General features: G+C 36.7%; 1 long non-coding RNA gene across 1 annotated transcript in view; it reads right to left on the bottom strand.

Moving 5' to 3' along the window:
* The window catches only part of LOC145693472 (uncharacterized), a 43,978-nt gene that overhangs the window by 5,355 nt on the left and 17,360 nt on the right, over positions 1-21,263 (bottom strand). The window contains exons 3-4 of the long non-coding RNA XR_014132790.1: positions 18,909-19,442; positions 10,792-10,868 (exon numbers count right to left, since the gene is read on the bottom strand). This is a non-coding gene — a long non-coding RNA (uncharacterized LOC145693472). The remainder of the gene's footprint in view (positions 1-10,791; positions 10,869-18,908; positions 19,443-21,263) is intronic.

The raw sequence follows: 21,263 nt of genomic DNA, 5'->3' as shown, positions 1-21,263 counted from the left end.
TATGCAATTCCTGAAAATAATGAAAAACAAACTTTGAAATTATCATGATAAAATTTTTACTTACATGCACTCGGCAACACTGCTATTCATTTCTATGGGAGTATTTAAAGCAAAAGGTATACAAGAACAATTCTCGAACTATTCAAGACCTGAAAACGAACATTCGCAGTGCAATTGAGAACATTAACACTTCTAATCTTCGTAAAGTTGCTGCCAACGTGGTGAAACGTGTGAACCAATGTCTGAACCAAAACAGGGGACACTTCCAGCATCCACGGTAGAGCTGGTAACTCATTTCTGATAGCAGCCCTGTTTTTTCAGGCCTCAAAATCACTAGCTGTAACACATTTTTTTGCTTTATACTTGTAGCTGCTCCCTCACAAACGACGGATCCCTCCTAGATAAACCTACTAGCTACACCCCTGTCTGGCACATTTCTCTTCAACCACTCTTGAGTGCTCTTAGCCTTTTGAGTGGGTGCCGAACCTTGCTGGAAGCTCCAGACCTGGCCATTAAAGAGATGTATGTGTTTTGAAACCTTCCACCACTCTTTCCAAGACAGTCTCTTGGTACACTCTGGCCGATGTTTTAAAGATCGATTCACAAAAAAAAAAAAAAAAGAGTTCGTTAGTTCTCTGAGCTCCCACCACCACGACTGAAGCAGGATGGTGATCTCTCTGGACTAGTGGAGACTTTTCTTTAGTTTCTTGTAAACTTCTGGTATAAGCCATGTTGATTTTGACATTGAACATCTCATCAACAGTGGAAATGTGTTCACCCATGACGATGATTCGTTTCTGGCCACTTGCTGCCTAACACTTCAGCTTTTATGGCCCTATGACGATTTAACGTATTCAGTATTTGGAAGAGATAGAATCGTCCGAGTGGCGTTCCGCGCGTGCGAGTTGCAATAAATAAAATAGCTGCCGTAATTTAAAAAATCCCGCCAAATGTGTAGAGAGATCTGTCATGATTTCTCAACGCCAAAGGATAGAATACAGCTCACATCCATCGAGAATTGTGTGCCATTTAAGCACCGACAGTAAGGAGTGAAGGGAAGGTCAGGCAATGTTGCCTAGAGTTTCGCGAAGGGCATTCAAATGTTTATGACTATAAACGTAGCGGAAGACCTAGTTTTCAGACGAACGATATGGTGGAACGCGTTAAAGAGAAAGTGCGATCCACTCGCTGGTTCACAATAATTGAACTCGCCAAAGAGTTTTCGAAAGTTTGCGAGGATAATGTATCGAATTGTGACTGTTAAGCTGGGCTATCGCAAACTGTGTGCGAGGTGGGTGCCAAAAATGTTGACAGATGCTCACAAACAGCAAGGAATGACAGCTGTGCATCAGTTTTCGGGCCGTTGGGGGAAGATAGGCATGACCCCACATCGAGATGGGGGATGAAAGCTGGATATTGTATGCCACTGGGAAGTCGAAGCAGCAGTGACTGCAATGGTGCCACTCTGGTTTTCCTAAACACCACCAATTCACAAAATCATGGCAACCGTGTTTTAGGACGAAAAAGGTGTGGTTCTTCTGGAATTCTTGGGACAAAGCAAAACAGTTACAGCAGATGTGTATTGTCAAATACTGAATAATCTGCAATGTGCCATACAAAGTCGGCGGAGATGAATGCTACTCTACAATTCTGATACATGACAACGTCTGCCCACACACAACTGCTCATACTGTTGAAAGAATTCAAAAATTTCGATGGAAATTATTCAATCATCGTACTTACACCCCTGACCTTGCCCACAGTGATTTCTTTCCTTTTCTTCACCTAAAAATAAAAGCTTGCATCGAAGTATTTCAACGACAGTGAAACGCTCAAGACATCAGTTCTGGACTGGCTGCATCCTCAGGCAGCATCTTTCTACAAACAGGATTTACGGAAGCTTGTTCCACGCTACCAGAAATGTCTGGGGTTCATGGGACTACGAAGAAAAATAGCCAAGGTATGTACCTGTACATCACAATAAATATCACTTTCTATCAGTGCTTTTCATGAAACCCTTTTTTGACGCACTCCTCGTACTATTGTTGTTAAACTTGATTCGAATGATCTCCATTCGTTATTCGAATGTTAGTTGTTAAAGTTAATTCCTTATTCGAAAATTTGAACAATTATTGAAAATAGAATATTGTTCTAATAGTTTGAAAATATTTTAATGGACACGTAGTTAATAATGATGATTCGAGTAATGAAGAATTATTTGAAGGGTTGATAATTAAAATAAACTGATAATTGTTTGAATGTCGAATATGAGTATAATTAAAACAAATTTAGTTGAAAAATCACACGAATAATTTTAACAGTATTATATAAGTACTCGTACGTACGATCATACACTGCCAGATATTTAGACCGATTCTTTATTCATCAAATTTTTACTATGAAGAGCAGCAGGACGAAATATACATTAATGAATAGTAGTAGTAAGTTTCACATACAAAAATTTATAAGATAAAAGTGTACTTTACGAGAGGATACACCATTCGTTTCCGTTATTACTTGAGTATATACCGTATACTTAAAGTTGCGCAGAAACATTGAGCGATAAAGAAAATGTTTTGACATTGCTTTCATTTTCTCGGTACTTTTCGCCTTACATTAATAATTACGAGTGGGTTTAATTTTGGCGAAATTAACCTAAATCCTTCTCTTGAACCGAAATTCAAAAGAGAAATAAATCGATCTTCATAAATGTATTTTATTTTGTCATTTAATCATTAGACTCCCCTCAATAGGCATTGAGTTCCTTACATTTCTTTTCTTTTGCCTACTGTACACTAGACGATAGATCCAAGGAAATATCTTGCGATTTTTCTTCGAGTCGAAATGTCAACGTATATGGTATCGGATCCGTCATTTCCTATGTTCTGAACGACCCTATGAGATTTTCCGTGTTTACAGCACGGTCTATTTCGTAACGAAAATTCGTAAGATTTCAATTTAAGTGACACGAGGTGAGACAAAGTGAAATCAAATTTGATTCCACCCCGCCAGCCGTATGTGGAAGAAAGAGCAAAAATACTTGACAAAATGAAGAGTAGTACATTTGGGACAACTGAAAGGGCAAGACTGAATATTTGAGGTAACTTTACGAAATCTGTATTTTTCTAAAAATTGACCGAGTATCAATAGCTTTACCTTTCGTATTATGCATGATAACCAGAAGGTTGAAGAAAATACCATCAGAATTAAAAGTCAAGTGTTGACCCAGATATAGAATGATGACATGTCACACTTAATGTTACACATAAAGTTAGAAAGGGAAGAAAGTAGCTTTTCATTTCTATTCACAAGTCGGATGGAATACTCTCGCAGACTGCAGGCGTCCGCTATATTTGGCCATCACTAATCTAGAGAACATTTCACTTTCATAAATAGTCAGTTTTCTAGTGCTCACTTTTTTCATCCCATGTGCAATTTAATGGTAGCGTATTATGGATTGTATCATTTGGTTTCCTATAAAGTAGGGAATAAGAAAAGTGATGGTGGGCATATCAGACCCGCGACTGGGAAGAGGAGAAAAATGATCAGTCATCGCTAAGTTAATCCCTTATAACTTCGCTTCTAATCATTCGATTTTATTTTTTTTTAAAGAAAGATCTAAGTAATTTCTACACATTATACTATTAGCACCCTTTACGTAAATGTAGCCGTTTAAATTAAAATTTTTAAAAAAATCTTAAGAAAAAATATTTCATTTGACAAAGTAATCAGTTTTATATTATTTATTTATGCCAAATAGCTAAATTTATAAAACGAGCATGAAATACGAATACATTTTCATTTTCAAAATCGCTGTTATGTAAAACGTAAGGAAAAGAACAATACAGAAAATTTAATATTTCATTGAAGAGAAGCAATTAATATATTTTAATTATCATTACCCCTATTCCTACAATTTATTATATTATGTGATCTAGGAGTAAAAGTAGATCTGAAAAGGTAGGGGGATACATGACGTCACTCCGTCCCTCGTGCCTATCCTTGCCCATTGTATTCTTTTAGGAAGTGGGGGAACGTTATAGTTATTTTTGGAAGTGGGGTAACGGCGTTCTCCGCGCGTTTCACCTCACTTTTACCCCTGATATGATCCATATGAATATTAATTCTGCAGATGTTCATAAGTATTTTAGAAACATGTTTTAATTATCATGGAATAAATACTCCAGTCATGTGTTTTGTTATTATATTAATTTACTGAAAATTAAGGATACTCTTCTTTTGGTGTGAATCCACACATTAGTCATCGGGACACTTCCAGGATCTGAAGTTGTCTTTCTTACTTTAATCTTTATAACAATAATTCTTCTTAATACATTTAAGATAAACCACACTGCATTATGACACCATATTCAGAACACACTAAGGAAAAGCAAGAAATGGTTAAAAGGGGGACAAAGGAAACACACAAACACTTAGTGATTTCCGTTCCTTCACGTCACAGATATTTTATGCTCTTCAACCTATCGTCAGCAGGTCGAAATACGGACGGACTGGTTCACGAAAGAATAGAGTAAGAAGTCACATAACAAAGGCTTTCACTTAATCGAGTTATGACAGTGCTCAGTTCCTTCTTGTTCCGCGAAAGTTTATTTCCTTCGCATTATACTAGTAACAGAATCCCGATCTGCGTAGTCCGCTTTGAGGTACCCATCTCATAACCATAATTCATGTTCATCGCTGACACAAGCTCTTTAGGTTCACAAGGAATATCACACCTTATTGACTCGTATTACCCTTTCCCATTAACAGTTCAACCCCAGTCAGTCACTGTAGGTAGTTCAGGATTAGTAGTATGTGCTTTACGCCATATTACGGCTTGAACATGTGCTCTTTCTATGGCCGAACGCAGAGTATCTTGTGTTGGAGGCATGCATGATCCATCGACTTGCTTTTCAGTGAAAAAAACACCACCGCAATTCTTTCACGGATGTTATTTTCGGGATTCTTAGGTATACAGAGCATATAAAAGCTTCCAGAACTCGGAATGTTTCTTCATTAAAAGTCTCTTTTCCCAGTGATGAAAAAGTGTAAAGAACTGCCTCATCAGCGTCCATAAATGAATTAAAGAAACTAGTTTTCGTTTTACCATAATATGATCCGATGTTATCAGTCCATGAGAGAGAATGCAACCCAATTAAAGCATGAGCTCGGTTGTGACTTAGCGCTTGATATGCTATACAAACAGAAGTCTCACGTGTTTTAGGTCCTGAGTCAAAAAACCAGGTATCCTGTGGAAGTTAAGGGTAGAAATTCATCGCCAGCGCTAGGACATCAGTATCAGGAGAAAATATCTTTAGATTTTGCTTCATTTATATTTGCGAAGAGTGCATGTAATATGATTTTTGTATCAGCCTCTTCTTGTGTTATTACTAGAGATTCAACACATCGGTTAGTTCCAGGAGCCTGATTCCGATAGGATACTACAATATTTTTGCCTTTATCCAAGCTGGTTTTCACTGAGGAGTACTGAAAACCTGCATTAATCTGTCCTTGCTTTTATCATGAGAAAAGTTTTTTTTAAGAATATTTTTTGTTTATGTTGAATTCTATCTTGTACATGACAGGGACATACCTTCTTGTTTTTCGATCTCTTATTGCATATTTAAGAGAATTGTCTACGTATGTGTCAAAGAAAATATGAATCTAAGAAAAAACACCATATTTTGAAAAAAATTGCAGAACTGATTTGTCAAATCAGAAATTATTCTCGTCTTCTTTCCTGCTTTTAGTTTGTGGACCTCTGCCATTCCATCAACAACTGCGACTGAATATCTTTTTTCCTTCATCTTGAGTTGAACTAGCCAGATTTATCTTGAAACTCTAACAACAACACAAGAAGAGACTGCGTATTACATGCACTCTTAGCAAGTTTAAATGGAGCACATCTCTAAAGATATTTTCCCCTGATACTAATGTCCTGTCGCTGGCGACGAATTTCTACCTTTAACTTCCACAGGATACGTGGTTTGTTGCCTCAGGACCTAAAACACGTGAGACTTCTGTTCGTATGGCATATCAAGCGCTAAGTCACAACCGAGCTCATGCTTTAATTGGATTGCATTCTCTCTCATGGACTGATAACATCGGATCATTTTATGGTAAAACGAAAACTAGTTTCTTTAATACATTTATGGATGCTGATAAGACAATTCTTGACTCTTTGTCATCACTGGGAAAAGAGACTTTTAATGAAGAAACATTCCGAATTCTGGAAGCTTTTATATGCTCTGTATACCTAAGAATCCCGAAAATAACATCCATGAAAGAATTGCGGTGGTAATTTTTCACTAAAAAGCAAGTTGATGGATCATGCATGCCTCCAACACAAGATACTCTGCGTTCGGCCATAAAAAGAGTACATGTTCAAGCCGTAATATGGCGTAAAGCACATACTACTAATCCTGAACTACCTACAGTGACTGACTGGGGTTGAACTGTTAATGGGAAAGGGTAATACGAGCCAATAATGTGTGATATTCCTTGTGAACCTAAAGAGCTTGTCTCAGCGATGAACTTGAATCACGGTTATGAGATGGGTACCTCGAAGCGAACTACGCAGATAGAGAATCTGTTACTAGGATAATGCGAAGGAAATAAATTCTCGTGGAACAAGAAGGAACTGAGCACTGTCATAACTCGATTAAGTGAAAGCCTTTGTTATGTGATTTCTTATTCTATTTTTTCATGAACCAGTCCATTCGTCTTCCCATTTGCGGCCGATCGGTTGAGCAGCGTAAAATTCCTCTGACATGAAGGAACAGAAATTAAGAAGTGTTTGTGTGTTTCCTTTGTCCCCATTTTAACAATTTCTCGTTTTTCTCTTAGTGCGTTCTGAATGTGGTGTCATAGCGTAGTGTAGTGCATATTAAAATATTAAGAAGAATTAATGTTATAAAGACTGAAGTAAGAAGGACAACTTCGGATTCTGAAAGTGTCCCGATGACCAACGTGTGTATTCATACCAAAAGAAGAGTATCCTTAATTTTCAGTAAATTAATATAATAACAAAACACATGACTGGAGTATTTATTCCATGATAATTAAAACATGTTTCTAAAATACTTATGAACATCTGCAGAATTAATATTCATATGGATCATATCAGGGGTAAAAGTGAGGTGCAACGTGCGGAGGACGCCGTTACCCCACTTCCAAAAATAACTATAACGTTCCCCCACTTCCTAAAAGAATACAATGGGCAAGGATAGGCACGAGGGACGGAGTGACGTCATGCGTCCCCCTACCTTTTCAGATCTACTTTTACCCCTAGATTACATAATATAATAAATTGTAGGAATAGGTGTAATGATAATTAAAATATATTAATTGCTTCTCTTGAATGAAATATTAAATTTTCTGTATTGTTCTTTTCCTTACGTTTTATATAACAACGATTTTGAAAATGAAAATGTATTCGTATTTCATGCTCGTTTTATAAATTTAGCTACTTGGCATAAATAAATAATACAAAACTGATGATTTTGTCAAATGAAATATTTTTTCTTAGGAAAAATCCTTTACTTGAAATTTTAACTAAAACGGCTACACATACGTAAAAGGTGCTAATAATATAATGTGTAGAACGCACTTACACTTTTCTTTTAAAAAAAAAACTTAAAATCAAATGATTAGGAGCGAAGTTATAAGGAGTTAAGAGAGCGATGACTCATCATTTCCCCTTCCCAGTTGCGGGTCTGAAATGTCCTCCATCAGTTTTCTTATTCCCTACCTTATAAGGAACAAAATGATACCATCCACAATACTGTATCATTAAATTGCACACCGGATACCACTAGAAAACCCACTAAAAGTACTATATTACGTATTAGTATATTACGTAATACCGATAGGATAGCTGTCCCTGAACCATCGATGTAAACTAGATCAGGATTCGTCATTTTCATATAGAAAGTGTTTTATATTGTTACTAGTATTATATACAGCCGTCTTTACTATTATATTATAATTAGACTGCCAAATTATGCTATGCATAAATACAAGTGCTATAGAACGGCTTCCCCCGTCGACCAGTATCAGAGCAAACACAGTAAAATACCGAGATACGTTTTTATTTTTTTCAACTGATTCAGCGTCCCAAGAATCAGATTCTTCTTTTCCGTCAACTCTTCATTGAAACTAGAAGTGGCTTGAATAGTAATTTTTGGTTTCAACGTTTATCACCATAGAACGAAAACGGTAACAGATAGAGTGAAGCGGGGTTTTACAAACGATTCGGTATCTAAAACGACAACATAATAAGGTAATGCACAACACCGCAATAAAAGCGAAAGTGGTTCAAATTTACTACAATTTCCGATTTCAAATAATGATTCCCAGAGAAAAAAACGGTAAGAGATATCAAGATGCAGTGCTCTGCAATCGAGTCACTGTCCTAGGAATTGGTTCCAACTTCTTACTCATTAATTAGGAATGCGCACGAGACAAGATTTGAGGCTGTCTCGTCTCGAAAATGTGCTGTAAAAGCGATGTCTCGACTCGAAAAATGTATTCTTTTCTATTGGAAGAGCTGTGTCTCGACTCGAAATTTGTCAGGAAAATTCTGTCTCGACTCGTCTCGTGCGCATCCCTATCATTAATCCTCTATTCAATCCGGAAATGGTTTACATTAGCCATTTCCGGTTTACACTTATCACCATAGAACAAAAACAGTAAGGCATACAGAGTAACGCCTTTTTGACATAGATTGAGTGTCCGAGGAATATGTTCTTTCTTTGGTCTTATTATTCTATTCTAACCAGTAGTTAAAGATGTACTACTTCAAGTTTGGGTATTGAATTTCCATAGTTTGGAAGTCTACTGTAGAATTAGGCTGTGAAACGAGACTCACTTAGTTAGATTATCGTTATTAATGTAGGTTAATAATAACCACCTATCCTAATTTCTACAACCAGTACAACTGGACTAACAATTTGCAAAAGAATTTGTGCAACGAAAAACTTTATTCAAGAATAACAGAACTCTGTTCTTACTTTTTTCGCTCACTTACTAGAGCCCCTATGTCCCACAAAGTTCAGTAGCTCGAGTCAACCCCTATTTAGGCATGGAATGCACCACTAGTGTTTTTTCCACCTACTTATAAGTGAAGCATTTCATTTGGCGCAAATACGAGGATCGTTCAACTCAATCCGGGACTTTTTCTTTCCAGGTTTAAATAGACGCCTAGGCTGGAGGTTTTGTATGCAGTATAAACTGGCACCTGTGTCCTGTTACTGGTAGACGGCGCTCATTTCCCGCGCTTCTGGATAGACCGTTATTTAAGATGGCGGCCAACTGTGTGAACTCGACGTGGAACAGCGTGTTGTGATGAAGTTTTTTAGTGAACGAGGGCGTAAAACCTGTTAAAATTTACAGAAGACTTCAGGCTCAGTACGGTGATGAGACACTCAGTCGCAGTAAGACATTTGAATGGTGTAAGCGCTTCAGAGATGGCAACACTTCTATTACTGACGATCTCGGTAGTGGTGGATCGCAGCCGAAGGTAGTGGTGGTAGTCATTCCTGAGAACATTCAGCGTGTGGAGCAGCTGATCCTAGACAATCGTCGCATAACCTGCCGTGAAATTGCAAGGGCATATAATCTGTCGTTAGGAACAGTACACACATTGAAATTTGTTCTTCTATTTGTTTTTAAAGAAGTCCCGGATTGAATTGAACCATCCTTGTAGTTTTAAAATGATAGGATTTATTTTAATTGGTGTTGTTTATTTTGCTTTCGCAACAGAAAAGAGTTATACCACGAACACGTTTGTTTGAGGACTTCCGTTTCAGGTGGTACCAGAGTTCGAATCCCAGCGTATTATGCCAGGGTACCAAATCTTAAGTAAGACAGAGATGTCCAGAAAGAATGAACTTTGCTACTAATATTTCATACTGTAATGCCTATATTAACTATAAAGTGCCTATTTGAATCCTGGAGCAGTTTTCAGCTCCTGGTAGAAGGGGGACAATAGGTCTCGAACCCGGTACTTGTAGCATAAATTGGCTCCCGAATAGGAAACGAACCCAGGACTGTTATATAAAATGACTATTTCCCGAACAAGGACACAACGGATCAAACCCAGAACACTAACATGTTACATTACACAAAATGAACAGAGGACGAACCCGATACCGTCACATTAGTCGTATTTGCAGGTGGTCCTAAGTTAATGACTAGCTGAATTAATGTTTGATCAAGCTGAATACCGACTAATGATACAATCGTGTATCATTAACTCAGGGATGCAAATAACTACTCGTCCACTCGCCCGGGACGAGTGGTTCATCGCTGCGGGCGAGTATTTAATATCATACCGAAAGTAAATAAAATATTTCTATTCTGGGATGTGGACTAGTAGCTTTTTTCTTGGGCTAGTAAAATTGTGTTGCTTATTTGCATCCCTGCATTAACTAGTAGGAAAAATGGCTTTTGCATTCGGCCCAGATCACAGTGTACAAAATTGTTACTCTATTATGTACCTACCTCTAAATAGTATGAAACGATTTTCCGATTATTATTATTATTATTATTATTATTATTATTATTATTATTATTATTATTATTATTATTATTATTATTATTATTATTACATAATTAGCAAACAAGGTTATGTAAGTTGAAAGTAATGTTACATTATCATAACACAATTAACATTTAAATTAGAAAATTAGCAAGTTTAATAAAAAAATAGCAACTATATAAAAAAAAGTATTGTCCTTAACTATTAGACCTATGTATATCTAACGTTTAACAAACGTCGTTTTCGCTTACCAGCTCTAACATTCCGATGGTATGCCTGAAGCCTCTTTTCTCATGGTGACAAGGACACAGTGAAGTGCCCAAATACCCTACAACAAACAAAATAAAGTGCTTTAGCAACATACTTCTAAATATTTTTCAATTTAAATCTAATGAGAAAATTCTGAATACTTGAACTGACTACAAGTAAATAATATCTGACACACCCACCGACTGAAGCGTAAGACATTTCGCAGGCAACTCGTTCTATAATAACCCAGGAAGATAGTATGTAGAATATATTATTAATTATGCCTATTTACATGTCAGGGAAGTATGTACAGTCTTGTTTCAAAAAAAAATAGCCGTTCACCTGAATTTAGGTCATATTCTTGCAACTAGACGTGAGAAATTCTAATATTTTGGATCTAAGTAACGATCACAAGTGGACAAAGAAAATTCATATTCGTTAGATTTAACTCAAACTATAGGTAAGAATGTAGAGGTTTTCAAAGAAAGATGGGTGGCCAGGTTTCTTTCAAAGATTGTACACATTATTATCAAAATGTGAATCTGAAACCGCTAACAAAAATGCAACCTACACGATTAACATGGTGTGGAACCACCGTTAGCTTATAGAACAACTCAGACCTTTCTTGAAGCTGGCAAGTAAAGGTTTCCTCCCAAGAATCGGGGATCCGGAAACTGCGCATATATTTAGATAGAGGAGGGACACGAAGGATTACTGGTGAAATATGCCGGGCCGACAGCAAAGGATAAAGCCAATATGGCCACCCGAATGTCATGCCAATGGGCTTTTGCAAGCAACCTCTCATCCACTTCATGGGCAGATTGGCTTAATGTTTTGCAGATTGATATATGTATGAACACTACACATCTATTGGTTTGAAATTTCGCGGATGTTGACGTATAGAACCCAACATGGCCGATCAAAATGTCAATGTGTCAACGACTCGTGTCTGGAAAACGAATTGTACTATGGAAGTATAGTATCACTAGACGTGTACGAAAAGCATTAAACGGTTCAAAATATCGCCATCTGGAAACCAATATGGCCGAACAAAATCCTGAACCAAACAGCTCGTACTACAAGAACGAAATTTGGTGTAAAGGCCCAAAAGCATAAGAAGCATAATGGCATTTTACACATATGGTTAGTACCTTGAACGTGATTGTGGTTGTCTAAGGGTCCAGAAGAAACTAATTTTAAAAGCACAATAATGCATAATCTTAGAAAATAAAGCATAAAGCATAATTTAAAATATATAGCACAATTCTTGGGAAATTCTGTTTAATTGCAAGTTTAACATATTCTATTAATATTTTTTAAAAGTAATATTTACAATGTAAAATCATTGAGAACATAAGAATAATGCAACAATTAAAAGCTTACTTTTATTTATGTAAACTTTTCGGTGTAATCCTTTGAAATGGAGAAAAGAAAAAACTGAAAAGAAGAAAACTTCCTTCCAATAATGAATAAACAATAGTTTTCTTCTAAGTATGCGCAGTTATGAATGATGATTCGAAATGTACAAAAAGTGCAGAACTTCACATTATATTGTTATGTGTACCTCTTGAACTTGAGCACTTTCTGTATTTTTATGGTAGCAACTTTTACTTTCCCTTGTGTATATATGCACCTCTAAGTCGCACATAGGTGATAAAAATATGACTCGAGTAAAGCATATCTCTTTACAGTGCATTAAGTAGAAAGTGCATTAAACATGAAAGAAACTGGTTGCATAAAATATTAATAAATAGATCAAGATATTTAGAATATTTAATATATATTGAATATTATACATTATACACAATTAATGTAAAACAATGATTGAAATTAAAAATAAAGCATAATTTGGAAAAATATAAAGCATAATTAAACAAAAAATAAACCATAATGTGGGTTGCTCTACTGATTAGCATGTAAGAAATTATTATTAACATTATTATTGTAAATATGTTTGTATATTCCATGTATTTTTTTTCTTTTCTTAGAGATTCTTAAAAATTATTGACAAAAATCTTTTTTTCCCCTCTTGCTAGTTTTAGAAACCAGCTTATTTCTGGATTTAGCCAGCCATCTTTGATGAGGGGGAAGACCTTTTTCTCTTGGTGTATCAATGGATTGTTTGTAAGGGAGGTCAAAGTGTCCCTTTGGGTAGTTTCCTATAAATACGAGGAGGAGCTGTCCTCCTCATCTTCATTTTTGGCTAGACTTTATGCTCGACGCCTCGAAGACAGTGGCGGATCTCGAAAATAAAAACTGGGAAGCAGCCAGAACCGAGACTATGATAGGTATATCATGAGTTTACTATAAACCTTAAAAAGTATATAAATAATAGCTTAAATTATTTTTGTGGCTCAAAAAACTGGGTCCTCGCCTCCCCGGCCCTGACTTAGATCCGCCACTGCTATGCTTTTTTTTTTTTTTTTTTTTTTGCCTTAGTGATGGCATTATAGGTTATGTTATGTTCCTTAGAAGTTTAGCACTTTTTCGAGACTCAGATGAGTGATACTGAGAAGGAAGTTTCTCAGCCTTTTTAAATGAGAGGCTGTATTCCTGTGTAAGATAGGTGTGGTAGGGTAGTCCCTGGTTAGTTTTTTTTTTTTTTCTTTTCCAAATTATAAGGATTTTAGTTAGAAGTTATTATATGTGGTTTTAATCCTACTCCTATTTTGGAAGTTGGATTTTCCTTACTGTTTCTCTGGGGCTTTGTAAGCTCTCAGTTAAGTCTGGTTTCTACTTGAGGGCCAGCAGCAGGGCAATTGGTATTTACGGATCCTATAGTTTTTGGGTTCGATTCCCCTTTTGAATGCAGGTGTCGTGATCGGCCTGCCGGATAGAGTTTATAAGTCTTACTCTTGAGCGATAGAGATTATGGGCCTATATCGTTTTGTTAAACATCCTACAATTTTAGTGATGGGACCGAGACGGACTTTTACATACAGAAACGAAACCGAGACAGACCTCTATAAATCGAGACGAGACCTTGGTTAGTCTCGAAGGCTCATTTTATTCAGTGTATACCTGAGTGTTAAACCGTGTGCGTAGGTTTCCTCGGAGTTCTCCCGTTTCCTCCCACCTTCTTCATCCCATCATTTCATTCATTACTCATCATCACCGTCTCCTTTAGCCTAACCGGCATAAAACTAAAAGATTTCATTTTAATTTTTACTTGAGCGTTAAGGGAGGATATAGCCCCTTGTTGTGTGAAATTTTGTACCATGTTGTGTGAAATATTGAAGGGAAAATTCTTCTAGATACCCTACAATACCACTAGGTAAATAAGCAGTGTTGCTAACGCAATATAAAATTGTATTTTCTCAAATTGTACTGTGTAAGGTATTACCTATTTCTAATTTAGATATTAAATAAAACCACAATACCACATACATTATTCAGTGTAACGAAGGACAATACAGTATCACTAGCATCAATATTTTGGATATCTCTAATAACTCAAATGGCGTGGTGCAATGTGCATCATTTGTATCTTAGCGTCAAATTCCATGATCATGGTATAACGTATTTCGAATGAATGAAGGAACAAAATTACAAGAAATGAAAATTTTATTTTTTTCTAAAGACTCTACTTCGAACACGTGCTGACATATCACGCCTCATAATATAGATGCTTCCAAAAGACTTAAGTGATGATAATGTCATTTACATCAATTGTGATTTCAAACCGTTTCAGAGATACCAAACACAAGAATAGTGATTGTTATACTGCTTAAAATAACGTATTTGTGTTAACTTTTTTATAATGATTGATGCTTTAGTTTGCTTCTATAAGATTACAACAATAGTTTTTGGTGGTTTTAATTACAAGTCGAAGTTTCATTATTTTAAGCAGAGTTGCCATCCTAAATAAATTGCTAAATATTATTCTAAATATAGTGGAAATAACTGCAAAATATTTTAAAATTACTCGTAATTTGTTTCATGGTGCAAGAATGTTTTCGAAAAAACGATGTTTTTCATAGTCTTTATAATGTTAATGTTAATCTCAAAGTTTTGGTTCCAGCAATACATGTAAATGCAAATTGTAACTGAAATAAAATGTAACTGATAACTTTTCGGTAGCACTAGTTGTTTCCCCAAGCCTTAGGCCTGATGTACATAAAACCATGCTTATTTAAAAGTTCTACTTACACCCTAGTTACATTTCACTTGTTTTAATTTGAACACCGACCACCTCAAACTCGATCCATACCATATAGATACATGCCAATTATTCAAGGACTTACAGTTAGTAATACACATTGTGTTGATTCTTGGTTTGGTTTGTTTTAGTTTAACGTCCCACGATTATGCTAGGAAGTCTAAAGGAGACTTAAAGCTAATGATTATAATGGAATCCGAACCACTTCGGTCGTTCAACTGTACCCCCAACGGAAATCGAATTCGGGACCACGCGAACCGAAGTCAAGCGTGCTAGCCGCTAGATCAAATGGAGGTTCTCACATTGCGTTGATTTAAATCATTGAGTCAGTGTTATCAGATTCGAAGATCAAAAATTAGTGTCTCTGTGCTCCAAAAGTTCTAAACACAAATGAAGAACAGAGGAAAACCGATATAAAGAAGTTCTGGACACAGCTAAGGAGAAATTGATACAACGAAGAGGATAAGATCACAAGACATAGCAAGAGAGGGAAAGAAAGAGGGAGAAGAACAAAAAATGGTTTGGAATAGAAAGCCTAGGCAAAGAAACAGAGAAGATAAAGAAAATGCTTCACAAAGCAGGAATTATGACGTACAGGAAAGGAGGAAGCAGAATAATTGAATTAGTAAGAAGAACCAAGAGAAAAGCAGTAGCGGACAAAGATCAAAGGGGAGTAATATATAGAGTAGGATGCGCGGAGTATAACAAAATTTACATAGGAGAAACAAAAAAGAAAATGCAAGAAAGGATTAAACAGCACCAGGATGATGTAAGATTGAAAAGGGACAACAATGCATACAAGCATCACAAAGAGACAAACCACAGGATAGGGTGGAAAGGAGCAGAGGTCATAGAAGTAGAGAACATAACTTTGCTGAGAAAATGGAAGGAAGCTAGGGAGATTATGAGGGCAAGGTGATGAATTGGAATGCAGGATTCTCGATAAATAAAGACTGGGAGAAGATTCTGCTTAAAGAAGAAGAAATGAAAAGGAAGAAAGAAAGAGGAAGAATTAATAAGGAAAATAAGGATAATTAGAGGACAGAATGTATCCAAAGAAAAAAAGTAAACTTTTAATTGGACACGTGTGCAGCTAAAACGTGAAAGTGAAAGCCACACAAGTGTTACTTTTTAATGAAGGGGCGGAGCCTAATTAAAAGTTGATCTCCGGAGACTATATAAGTGATGACCAACTCCCAAGCAGCCAGAGGAAGTCTGATGAAGACACAGTTATTGTGTTGAAACTGTTACGTGATAATTTTTTTTTTTTTTACGTATTATCACATAGCCTTGCTCAGTGTGTTATTGTGTATTAATATATATATATATATTGTATTGTATTGAATCCATCAATAGATCTATACGAAATCGTAGTACAGTTATACCTCTAAATAGCGATTACTGATGGGACAAGATTATTTGTGTTTGACTGAGAGGTATGCGTTACAAAGAGGATAAACAAATTCAGGATATTCATAGCTCATGCGTTAATTATATTCATTATATAGTAAATACATTAGCTGCAAATGTAAATACCTAACAGGCTATGTCAAAATACAGCACTGAGTGTTCGAATTTCGAAGGAAATTAGGGGGGAAATCATCCATGTAAGGAAACAAAGGTTATGCTGGGGGACATGTGTATATGGGCAAAACATATTGCTTATTTGATAACCTTCTTCTCAAATCACAACTCTAATTATAAAAGCTCCCTAATTCGATTACTGATTACATTAAAATGTAACGAAACAAGAACATGCAACAATATTATTAAGTACTGAAAAATGTTTCCAGAACTAACAATCATGGTGGTTTGTGAATTTGTCGAGAGCTGTTTGCCATGTAATCCTGTGGATGCTAAGTTTTAAATTATATCAGTTGGAGGGGCCAATTGCTGATTTCTTTTTAAATTTTAGAAATACTGTTTGTGCTAAATACGTACATGCTGAGAATAATTGCTGTCCGTTCTGAAGAAGTTACTAAAATGTTAGGATAAAAGAATACTATCCATGTCTGTAAAGGCGAGGGTTCTCTCCACGGGCGGATGCAGGACGGACTTCTGGGGGGGGCGGTGGATTGTAATACTGCTACTTAGAGCTACTTTTAAGAGCTCCAAACTCTGGGATGGATTTTATTTATATATATAAAATAAAGAAGTTTTTTCTTCTTGGGAAGGGGGCGATCAACCCGATCGCCCCCCTGAATCCGCCCCTGGTTTTCTCCCATAATAATATATTTTTGAGACAAAAAAAAAATGTTGTGTGTATTAAGCGAGGTTTCATTGCACTAATACGAGGTAGTTTAAAAAGTAGTGAGCCTTTTTTAGACACGATATGGCATTAATGACCTAAGTCTCAGGGCATATGAGCGCAGCAATTCAGACCTAACATCATAAAATCGTGTAATTCTTATATTCAAACGTAAGGTGTTTCGCCGTGAAGATGAGTGAACTTAACGCAGAACTGTGGTACTGTACATTTTACAATTTTATTTCTATAAAGGCGCAAATGCTGACCAGATCCGTTAAGAAATTTGTCTTTTTTTTATGGCCAATATACATTATCAAAAGCAACAGGCAAAAGATGATTCAGTCGCTTTCGTTCCAGAGATTTTGATGCTCAAACTGATTTTCGCAGTGGGTGATCAACCACAACAAAAATGAATGATATTCTGACAACAGTCGAGTGACAATGGCATGTAAGCAGTCATAACATGGCCAATTAGGCCTACCTAAATATCCGTTATCAAACAGTGTTAAATGATTTGGAGAAAGCTGACCATAAAAGAAGTTCGACGTTTGGGTGCCATATAATCTGATTCAAAAACACTTACTTGATCGAATTTCTAACTGCGAATCTCTACTGAAACGCTACGAACTCGAGCCATTTCTGAAGCAATTGCCTACGAGTGATGAAAAGTGGATAACATAGGCTACGCGAACGATGTGCGAAAAAGATCGAGATCGAAACGACGCCAGGAAGGTTATGAGTGCATTTGGCGTGATTGAAAGGCCATCGTGCATCACGAGCTGCTCCTATCGGGCAGAACGATAGACTCGGATATGTTCTGTTGATAATTAGCACGAGTGCTCCTAGCAATTAAAAAAAAAAAAAGAAAAGAAAAGAAAAAAAGAAAAAAGAAAGAAAAGGTCGAAACTGGTCAACAGAAAGAGCGCTGCATTATTACATTGACAATTACATTAATCTTTGACCACCTGCCAGAAATTGTGAAAACTTTGCTGGGATGTATCCACCGTGTAACCTGAATCTGGTACCGACAGACAATCATCTGCAGAACTTCATAATTGGTGTTAAATTAGTTTGAAAAAAGACCTGTGAAAATCATGTGTCATAATGTTTTGCCCAGAAACCACAGACATATAGCGACGGGATTATCTTGTTACAGGAAGAATGACGGAAGGTCATCGAACAAAATGGTGCATACATGATTTCATAATGCTACTTTCAAATCACGATCTATCTATTCACAATTTTGAAATCCAAAGATTCAGTGCCGTGCCATAGAAAATCAGGACCAGGGGCGAGAGTATACGACGGCGCCTCCCTACATATGAGTAAGGTCTACAGACCAGCCGCGAAGCCCATCATGGTTTGAGCAAAGTGTTAGAAAATTTCAGAAAAAAATCCTACTTTTCCTTCATTTTGAGCACTTTTTGCTACTTTTTCCTTCCATTTTATATACTGTATGGGCACATGCAAATTTAATATTAGATTGAAAAATACTGCTGTTGCTCTAAAATATTCCAAGTAATTTTTCCTCTCTCTTTTTTCTTACCTTGTTTCTTTCTTTTTTCTCTCCCGAATTTTGCGCCCCCTTACTTCGGCGCCCGCTCGCCCCTTCTCCACGGCACGGCACTAAAAGGCTAAAGATTTCTTAGACAACCTGATATACAATGTCAATAGTGATACATTCCCATTATTGCTACAAATCGTAAACTTACCTTTATTCAAGGAAGAAGTTCAATCCAACCTTGCAACACTAGTTACGAAGGCGGCACTATGCTGTCAAGGACCCCCCAAAAAAACCTTAGTTGCACAGTGCCTGAGAAAAAAGGAGAATATCCTGCAACAGCACGAGAACTCGAAACCATATTCAACTGAGAAGGAAGGCAGCTATTCAATGTAATACGATGTTAAACATTTGTAACTGGAAACCAGGGGAAATAATACATGTCTTCCGACAACAGAATTCCATGGCCTCCTAGTTTACGTGCCGGCGGATACATCTTCCTTTGGTAGTCGATAATAATTTTTTGAGGGGTTTGAGGGATTAGTTTTTTGAGTAATAATGAGGGAAAAAGTAAAGTGCCTGAGTAATAATGGAAAGTGTCTGGAATTTAAATCATGTTTAATGTGTTCACCTAATTCATAGTGTTACGTGGTCTTTAAAATTTAGTGATGGAATTTACATTTTGTTGTTGCTTAAGATGGAATAGAATACGGTTGGTTGGCTTCAGACACTGCTGAACCATAATCTGAAAAGAAAAGAAAAATGAATCACATACAGTATTAAGACGCTAAGAAAGGGAAAGTGGTACAAGTGACTAAAATTCAGGAGTATTTAGAAAGGAAAGGGAATTTGAATGCACAGTAGCAAGCCGTGCCCTTTCGTTTCTTATTGGAACCAGTTACTGTCTTTCTTCAACAGGTTCAAATATATTGATTATTTTGATTTATTCTTGCAATTAGACCAGAAATATGAGGCCTCTTTTTGTTAAAAATAATTACAGCAATAGTTGTAAGCGTCAAGTGCTACACAAGCAGGCTCGTAAGTAGAGGCATCCGAAGAAAATTTTCTAGGAGGCCCCATCTCTATGGTTGGTATATTATGTCTGGTGTTTCTGGTATTTAATATACGTGGTTTCCTATAATACGTATACATTTGCGTAAGCCAAGGGGGTCCCGGCCCCCCATTGGGCGTCCATGCTCGCAAGATTAAATGCACCAGTGGTTATCAACCCAATTCCCATAACGACTCCCATTTTATCACATCTTCTTGACATCGACCCCCTTATAATTTCTAGTTTGTAATAAGCTTGTGTGGGGTTTTTAATATACCCATTGCGGAGATCTCACGATATCCATCTGTTTCTATAATAGTAAAATCCATTTCTAGGATATAGTGGATACAGTAACATCTCCAAAGGTGAATGGATTAAAACCAAATTCATTCATCTTCCGCTTATCTTCGCGACGCACATGAAAGTCTCTTGCGAGCCCCCTATGAGGGTTGCGACCCCCAGGTTGATAAACCTTGGCTTATACTGTAATGTGTGCAATCATTTTACAAACGAGGACGAGTAGAAAATTGTCCATCTCCAGCATGGTGAACGCTGTGTTGCCACACCTCAAGAGAGAACCGAAAGTGCAAGCAGACTGCGCCATCCGAACTACACCCAACTCTAATTTTAGTTAGATTACCTAGTGTTCACCTATTAAAAATTGTTTGTGCCATGAGAATGTCAATGCAGTCAATGAAATTTTCACAGCCAATATATATGGTCGTTTATAAAACACTGACAAAGGTCTTTTGTAGGATGTAACTGCCCTATCTTTTAGAATTACAGTAGAAACTCGATTAACCGTCACTCTCTGTTATCCGTCAGTGCTCCGGACAGTACTGTACTTTAAATGTGCCGTAATTGACGGAGTGCGCCGTGCAGAGCACGGAATAAAGTGTAAGCGAAATGGACTGAAATAGTCATGCGTCACTTCCGGTCATGCTAGATTCCACACAAAACTTGGTACAGTACTGAAACCCTTATGGAGAAAAGCATGGACATGCATTATTCACTTGTATAAGGTTATTTATTTCTTCCAGAACCTTTTAAATCTACTTACTGTAGAGGTTTATAACGATATTTCTGTTATCCGTCTATTCGCTTAACCGTCATGGTCCCGGTCCTGAGGGTGACGGTTAATCGAGTTTCTACTGTACTGTAATTCCTCAACTATTCTTCAAAATAATTAACCAGAACACATTGAACAATTCACAAGATGCGACCCAAAAGTCTTGATACAACTGTAATAAAACACAGATAAAGTTTGGTATGGACATAATTTATTTTTATTCTTTAAAGTACACTACTCCTTGATCCAGAAACTGAAATCGGAAATGCACATTGCACACGCCAGTGCTTTGTGTAACACGACCTAGGTTTTAAGTATTTCATTTTAGAATGTAAACAAGACGTGGTTTGTTTACGTCTTGTCATTACCGTCATGGGTGAACAACGAGTGCCAATTAATTAAAATCTCCATCAGATCTTATTCCTGTCGATTAATTCCTCTTTCCG

Source organism: Thermobia domestica, chromosome 8, assembly GCF_964235325.1.
Source record: "Thermobia domestica chromosome 8, izTheDome1.hap1.1, whole genome shotgun sequence".
Taxonomy (NCBI): Eukaryota; Metazoa; Arthropoda; class Insecta; order Zygentoma; family Lepismatidae; genus Thermobia; species Thermobia domestica.
This window is presented reverse-complemented; position numbering and strand designations above follow the sequence as displayed.